This window comes from Cinclus cinclus, chromosome 1 (assembly GCF_963662255.1).
Source record: "Cinclus cinclus chromosome 1, bCinCin1.1, whole genome shotgun sequence".
Taxonomy (NCBI): Eukaryota; Metazoa; Chordata; class Aves; order Passeriformes; family Cinclidae; genus Cinclus; species Cinclus cinclus.
Genome location: NC_085046.1, coordinates 81,096,758 through 81,105,964, shown reverse-complemented (window position 1 = coordinate 81,105,964; position 9,207 = coordinate 81,096,758).

Genomic DNA, 9,207 nt, shown 5'->3' with positions numbered 1-9,207 from the left:
AAGAAATCAGAGGGAAAGATTAAAAGTGAGATATGGCTTGCTTTTGTTCACACGCAAGAGAAAAACACAAGTTCATTTCACGGACTCTGTTATGTCTGTATATACCAGATATGGTCTCTCTTGCAGGGTCCTCAGCAGCACAAGCTGCAAGGACACCTGCAGAGTAAAGGAAGAAAAGAAAATTTTCCAGGTAAGCAGAGAGGCCATTGATTTAGACAGCAACTACAGCCTGGTACAAATTTCCTTGATATTTCCTACTAACTGAGAATGAAATATTGAAAGATTTCTGTGGCATATCCTTTGATATAGTCAGTAAAACAGTGAGTGAAAAAGTGCCTACCCTCACATAAACTCATTCAAACGAGGCACACGAGGCATATTTTCACATTACCTCCATTTCATATGCATGAAAACAATCAGCCTTCAAGCACTGAAAGACTGGTCTTTAAAGGGTAGGCAGGTCAACAGCATAAATGTGATTTGTCAGATATTGAGAGGAGGGAGGCAAGACAGGGATATAAAAGCTTGTTTCCCATTTTGTCAGAAAAAAACAAAACAAAACAAAAAAAACAAACAAAAAAACCACATAGCTAAACACACTGAAGTGTCCTACCTGGACTGCCTCACAGGAGCAGCTAGGAAGGCTTGACCAAGTATCAGCTAATCAAGTGCAGTTAAAAATCAACTGTGTGATGGGCCCAATGATTCTGTGGCAAGTCACTCGTCACAGAAAGGGAATCCTGACTTTAAGTTCTGACTCTGACTTGCCAAAGGGCTACACAGAAATAGGGGAAGTGACCAGACCAGCTATTACTAGAATTTTGATGTAGCTATAAAAAACTCATTTTAAAGTACTGAACAAAATTCACTGCAGAATAACTTACTGGCTTTATGAACCTTCTCTTCCTGCACAAACATGTAGCTAATAATACTAGAGTACACTTCTGGTGGTATTATTACACAGGGAAAAATTATGCTATGTGTTTAAGGGTGGGCAAATAAACACCATGAAGTAAAAATATAGATAATATAATAAAATACATAGCCAAATTTTTGTCTGAAAAAAAAATATGTTTATTAGGATTATTCCCCAAAATGTAAGGCCAAACATCAGACAAATGGAGATTTAAATCCTTATCAGCTGCAGAGCCATATACAAAGATGACAGATCATGATGTTTACAGAGCAAATACGGACAGGCAGCATGCCATTTCCCATCGTTTGCATTCAAGGCTTTCAGATTCATACATCTCAGTGGTATTGCTGGTATGACTAATCCATCATGTCAATTAGTTCATTCTCATTATTTCAAGAAAGATCCCACCGTCTTCTTTAATAGAAGCAAGTTACAACAAAGTCGGGGTTTGGTTTTTGGTGTTTTTTTTGTTTTTTTTTTTTTGTTTCACTGGGTCTTTTTTTTCTATTCTAGGTGCCAGCTGGCCAGAATTTAGCACAGATGCTGAATATTTTGTTGTTCCTCAGGAGAAAAATGTCCCTTCAGACAATAACCTTGATGTAAAAGCACAGCAATGTAAATATTGGTACACACTCCTCTCTCTCTACAGGTTTGATGCTCATGACGTCTGTTCTGTGGGGGGTTCAGAAGTATTTCTACACAAGGACCACCAGGACGTGACTTAAAAAAAAAAAAACATTCACAGATGTGACCATATCACTGCATTTCTGTTTGAATTTTTCTTCTTACCTTTAATGTCAGGATGAGAACATCTTTGAGCAGAACTGCGGAAAACTCAAATTCGTGATTACAACCTAAAAACTACTTTTTCAAGTAGAAGTATTCTTGTAATAGCCAAAATCTTGAAATTAAAATCATTGCAATAATATCCGTTGCAAGAGTTTAAAACACTTATGGAGTGCTGCATTCTAAGTGACTCCATTCCAAAGCCACGGGCAGATCACCCAACAAATCAGCTGCTGTGACGACAGTGGTCTTCTAACTCAAAATCCAACTTCTTTATTTTACAGAAACATTACTTGCATTCGCTAAGTTTCACTCTAAGATTAAAAGGCTTTAAGACCCCATGATACAAGAAACTGAATATGCAAAAAATCTTTGCACTATAAAAAAAATAACCAAAAGACAGGTAACAACGAAAAGAACACATTTAGCAAAGAACTACTAGTATTAAAAAAAAAATATAGCATGCTCAACCTTTGTTTCTTTCTCACTTTTCAATTTCTTCCAGTGGCAAAACTACATCACAAAACCATTAATATAAAATTGAAAATGCAAAAGACATATCAAATCATCTAACCTAACGTCTGATTCTCTGAGAGCCACTGCAATATTTTTCTAAAGTGGAATATTTCTGATTAGATTGGTGTATGCATGTGAACTTCATAAAAGACTGTGCAAAAGGTAACTATCCTCATAAAAGCCAAGAAAACAACTCCTTTCATTGCACTGAATAAAATACTGTTTATTTTATGACTTGACTAGATCTCCATGACAAAACCAGACCTGATTCTTAATGTAAACAACGGACTTCTTGTACCAGCTTATTACTGAAAAAGAGTTTAAAACTGTAAGTAATTTAAAGTATTTATTTCTAAAATTACTACTTAGTTATTATTATAAATAAACTTAGGCCACTGGTAAAAAAAAAAATTAGAGACCAGTCCCAGTTTTCCCTCCATATACCAAACTACTGTTTCTTGAGTATAATAATTTGTGAAGGCAGGCACCATTTTTTTTTCCTCCCTGTGTCTTTCACCTAGCAACAAGAAATAGAAAAATAAAAATAGTTTATAGGACTGCATGAAAAATGCAAATGCACAAAAACTGCCATAGGAACTCTAATCTAATTCACTGCTTCTACTTTAATCTCAAAGTATTTATTCAGACTCCAATACCCTTTCATGGCAACAATATTATCACATACACATACAAAAGACAAGAATGGAAAAGGACAAAGGTGACAAAGTGACTTTCCCCCATCCAGCCTTCGGGTATTTTCTGACGCCATGTCCTCAAAGCTGCTCTATGGTATATCCACTTTTTCAATGACCCCAGGAAGCTGCACTGGAAGCTAACAGACTACCAGAATGCTGAAGTACTCTTAAATACTTTCCTCTCAAAGACAAAGACAGGTTAGAAGCTACAGTGGCATACAAAATTTCAATGGCCAGCAGCTGAGGGAATTCCAAATTCTTGCACGAATGGGTTCCATGCATCAGTACTGCTGTCCCTAAGTAGGTGGCCAAAGATATGTCTAGTCCCGTGCTGCATCTCCAAGAGTAGCTAGAGACGAGTCTCAGAAGCACAGGTTTGCCAATTTCTGTAGCTCCTGAACTAGAGATGCTGGAAGGCAGTATTTCTAATAGCCCCTTACAGAGCTGTTACCTGTGCATTAGACAGACTCCCTTTCTGATCCCATCTGTCACCATTAGCCTCCATTAGCCACCACTGTCTTCATGCAGCAGCAAGTGCCAGGAGTTCACTGCTGTCTGGATATCACTGCGTTTCAAGTTTCTCTCTGTTCTTGCATTGCAGGATTTAACAAATGAGAGTTCCATATTGTGATTTCCTAAAACTCAGCTGTCCTCCCCATACACAGTCTGTTCCTCTCCATCATGAAGAGTACATGGCTTTATTCTTTCCTCTTACTCTATTTATCCATCTCCTAGTGACTACTCATCCATCCCTACTCTCAAATAAAGGTTTGAGAAAAGGGAAAAGGTGCAGTTATTTACTGCAGTGTAACCCACTTGGAAACGTCTCAAAAGAAAAAAAAATAATATCTGGAAAGAAAAAAGTGCATTTCTCAGCCACCTGACTTATACCTGACATGATGGACAGAAGCTAACATTTGAAACAAAAAGGTCTAAGCAACACTAGCTTGGATACACACGGTAATATCATCCACTAGTATTCAATAAAATGAAATGTTTTTCAGGATTGAAAAGAAATTTTTATTTATTTATTTAATTTTCACAAATATGTCCACATTTTCATACACACTCATAATTGCCATCTGATACAGTTAAGTAGATTATTACCTATCTTATTCCTGTTAGAAGCAGTTAGTAATAGTTTTCTGTCTTTCCCAGAGCTAAACAGTTACAAAGAAACAGGATTCAAACTTAATTTTCAACACCTTTAGTGCCTTGCATAGGTCAGAACCTATTTAATATATATTTTTTTTCTGACCACTTGCTTAGAAAAATTTCATTCTGCATTGCAGCACATCTTTGTACACACTTCTGTCCATATATGGGAATATTACTTACCACTACAAAATCATAATGCTCAAATTCCTCCTCCTTTTTCACAACAAAGGTGCTAAATAAATGCATTATGCTTCTCCTCCCTTGAATCCCACTTACAACAAATGGTTCTCAAAAAATATTTCTTCTTTTTTGTTTCCTCTATCCCAAAACGCACTTCATCATCTATTTTATTAACAGAATTACGCATTTCAGCAGGCACAAAAAAATCAACTAAAGCAAGCTGAAGTTCAGATGCTATTTTTCAGTCCTTTCTTACCATCAACACCATTTTACCAAGTGAACAAATACAGTGAGATACAAGTCATCAAAAGAAGTCATCATAGCAGTTTACCACTGATTGGAAAAATATTAATAGCCTCAGGCAAATCAGTCATTAACTCTTATTGATTTGGAGTCTGATATAGCATTAATAATTCAGCAAAAAACACATTGAGTAATAAAAGCTTAGGGTTATTTATTTAACCAATTAGATCATTTTTGGCAGCATCCCTGCTTTTGAATAAACCATGCATGTTCTTCAATTAATCATGAGAATTGAAAACTACAAATCTGCCGTCTCTATCTCCCAGTCGAAGAGATACGTTGCTTAAGAAACCCAAAAGATTGAGGGAGAAAATAAGAATAATTTACATTCTCTGTGGACAAAGAGAGTTGGCACTAAAGATGTGCTAATTAGCAAAGCTTGGCTACTGATGCTTAACGATCTGTTCCTCATGCACCACTTTCCCAATCCACCTAGAGACAGGTACAAATTGCACCTATAAAAAGTTATAATCCATTAGCATGCATGTGAGGTACGTCTTGTTACCACTAATGTTCAACAGTCCCCTCTAATCTATGAGAGTGGCAGAAAGATGCAAATGTTTAACTAGAACAGTGCACGGAATTACCATGCATGTCATTTATTAACAGCTTTATTTTATTCAGAAACCTCACTGTGACAAACCATTACCACCCTAGCAGTCTAAAGCCAAGGGCGGAGGGGGGTTCAGTGTTTTGAATTCTTCAGTTTTGCCGTTTCTACAGGGAATCTGTGCATGTCTCATGGTCCATATAAATGCTTAATTCTCTACTATAAATTCAAAATCCCTGATTTGAGTCTCTTTCAAGCCAAACTCTCCAGAGTGCACCCTCAACTGGAGTTACAAGCTGAATGTTCAATTTTCTTTTATATCTTTCAGATATAATATCATGTATATCTTGAGATTCAGATTGGTTCTGCTTATTCAGACAAAAAAAAAGAACAAACAAACAAAATTAGCCATTACATATCTAACAATCTGCTTCTGTCTGATAAGTAAAGTGGCTTTAGCAAAAGGATGAAAGAGAAATAGAAAATATGGCATCACTTCTACAACTCACAATGAAGTTATGTTCTCATAATTCAGTCTTCTGACATTTAAACTGGGATTTTGTACCAAAAAAACCCCAGAAGGTGATGCTTATTTACTTTTAATATTAGTCATCCCAGAAATAATGCTCCACAATTTGAAAAACAAACTTTATAATGATTATTTTCAAAAGAAAATTTCACCTTCATTAAACAGACTAACATGTGTCAAACTTGCTTTTGAGAGAAATCAGTGAATGCTAACACAATGTAGATCCTGTATATAGACCTGAAAAACAAGAGTAAACTAAAAGAAAGAAAAATTTAAAAAAAAAACCACAACAAAAAACAATGAAGATACATTCTTTCCTCTCAATTTTTTTCAGAGTAAACTAAAATTAGACTATAAAACTATTTAATAATATTTTAATCCATTAAGATTCTTAATTCTGGTTCTGGAGATGGGGCATTAAGTTCACTTTAACTGTCAATATCTTCTTTCTCTGTAGCATTTTGGGGCCTTAATAGGTTTAGGACAGATTTTTTTTACTCTTTTTAAGTAAACGTTAAGTATTACAACATTGTCACCTAAATCAGAATTTTCAAGAAGGTATGGTTATATCATATGCATATCTAATCACCTACCTACACATCTCAGTTTTCTGAGGGGAAACATCTGAGCAAGTAGCATGAACAGGGGACTTTTTGGTCTCTGCAACTAAAAATACCCAGACTTCCAGATATTTACTTCTATATGCAGAGAGAAACAGCTTTAGTAAAAGAAATGCTTCCCCAAATTAATGAACTGCTCATTTAAAAAATAAAAAAAAAAGTCAATCTGCTTGTTTCACTAAGTAGTCAATCAGCCCCTCAGTTAAAAATTTGGTATTACTTCAGACAACTAACAGTTGTGAGTTTTGGTTGTTGGGGTTTGTTGTTTTTTGTTTTTTTTTTTATTTTTTGGACTTTTAATTAATCCACTGTGCAAGAGGCAGTAAATGCTTCAAATCTCAAATACATAAAAGAAGACTTGGTAGTTTTAGAAACTGCATAGTGATTACTAGCATCTCAGAACAAGAGACCCATACCTATTCTACACCCAAAATTTCTCTAATTAGGATTTTAGAAAACACAGGGTGTGAGTTCTGAGCAAGGAGTATGAAAACAATGAACAAATTCATATCTGTAAGGAGCACAACACACCTGCAATTCCACAACCCTGACATGTCAGCAAAAGCCTGAAATGTAGCAAACATTTAACAGGTCACAGAAATAATATTCCTGTTGTTACTTATTGTTCAGACATCTAGAAAGTATTTTATATGGCTCCAATACAAACCCCACAACCACAACAGAAAACAGTAACTCTGAACTAGGATAAAAAGCAAAATAAAAAAAGCAAAGAGCTGAATAAACAGCACCACAGTGACAATATATGCAGATAGTCTTTCAAGCCACCAAAGTACACAGGAGTTTCAGGAGGTACCTTTGGCTTTTTAAACTGTTCTCTTCAACTCTCATAACGAAGTCAATGTGGCGCTGATTCCAGAACTGATCTTCAGCATCTGTTCTGCTAAATGATGATGATTCATTCTCTCCTGTTTCTCAGTGATGCCCACCCTAAGCGTGCATACCTCCTGTGCACAAATAACTGAAGCTTTCAAGCCACCAATACCATGTGTCTACCAGCAGTTTTTCCCCCTTTCCATGTCCAAAATACCTCCCTTCCCATTCCTGTTTTTTTTTCCTGTTTCTACTGACCACCCAATACCTCCTATTCTGCAGAGATCCTATTACGTGTCATAAGTGGAACAGACATACAGGGTTTTCATCCTTCTCTCCTTTAGCCATTAACACTTTAGCCATTAATAGAAGGGAAACAGTGAATTATATAATAATAATGATTACTTGTAGTAGCACTGATTAATCTGGATGTGATTTGGAGATGTTTCTTTTTCTTATTATCAGAAAAAAAAATTACTTCAAACAAGCAGTAACTGTCCATGCAGGAAACAAATCTTTAACAACAAAATTAGTTTTAGCTGAAGAAACATGGTAGCTTGCACTGTAGAATTGTTGCAAAATTGGGCTGTGAAGTCACTGGTGTGACAGCAAGGAGATTTAATAACCAATCTATCAAGACAACACAAATTCACAGAATCACAAAATGACTGGGTTGGAACAGACCTTCAAGATCATCAAGTCCAACCCATGCCCTAACATCCCAACTAGACCATGGCACCAAGTGCCACATCCAGTCTTTTTTTAAACACATCCAAGGACGGTGACTCCACCACCTCCCTGGGCAGACCATTCCAGTATTTTATCACTCTTTCCATAAAAAACTTTTCACTAATATCCAACCTAATTTACCCTAGACACAACTTGAGACTTAAGACAACTTGTGTCCTCTCATTCTGTCAGTTGCCTGGTGAAAGAGACGGACCCCACCTGCCTACAGCCACCTTTCAGGGAGTTGTAGAGAGTGATAAGGTCTCCCCTGAGTCTCCTTTTCTCCAGGCTAAGCAACCCCAGCTCCCTCAGCTGTTCCTAACAGGGCTTGTGCTCCAAGCCCCTCCCCAGCTTTGTTGCCTCCTCTGGACACACTCAAGCATCTCAATGTTCTTCCTAAACTGAGGGGACAGAACTGGATACATACTTAAATGTGTACTTAAATACTTAAGTAGAAAAAATGGTGAGTGGAAAACAAAAACACCACCACCTATCTCAAGTCATGTAGGAGCAAAAAAAGTGAAGCAGCCCAAAACCAGAGGCAGCCAGGCACCTAGAGAGCTTTCTTTCAAGATGGAAGATGGTTAAGAACCAGAAGTGAAATAGAAACCTAGAAAGAACACAAAATGCGAATAAAACAAAACCATTCAAATGTGCATGTCTATGACATTTAAAGAAAAATACATTCCTCATCCCAGAGAAAATAAGGCAGGAATGTCTCTTTAGTATGGGGTAGAATTTGCAGATATTTTCTACAGAACCCTGAAGCAATAACATAGCTTTATCTATTAGATGCATGATCTATTCTGAATTATATTAAATTCTCCTTCAGATTTCTGCAATTGCATACTGTAAAGGCTCATAGCAGGAACTCTGTCTGCAGATTTGCTCTAACAAGTTTTTGCAGCTCTGCACTAAACTCTTCTCAGCAATTTACAGCACTCGCACAGCAGCTACAGTGTGTCCTGCCCTGCACACCTCACCTATCATTCCATAGAATCACAATACCTTTCAGCTTGGAAGGGACCTCAGGTTGACCTAGTTCCATGTTCTGCTCAAAGCAGGGACAACAGTGAGTTTAGACCAGGCTGCTCAGGGCTTCATCCAGCATGGTCCTGACAGCCTCCAAGCATGGAGAGCACACACTGCCTCTGAGCAACAGGTTCCAGTCCTTAAATATCTTCATAGTGATCTTTTTCCCCACTCAGAACTGGAAGCTTCATACTTCAGTTTAGGACTTACCTCCCACTTTTTCTGCATATATATCTGCATGTACTAGGCCTCCTCACACCAACTCTTCTGCAGCCTGAACAAGCACAACTGACCCAGTCTTTTCCCTCATTTCCATGCTCCAGTCCTCTGACTGTCTTACTGCCTGTCCTCAAAGTTATAAG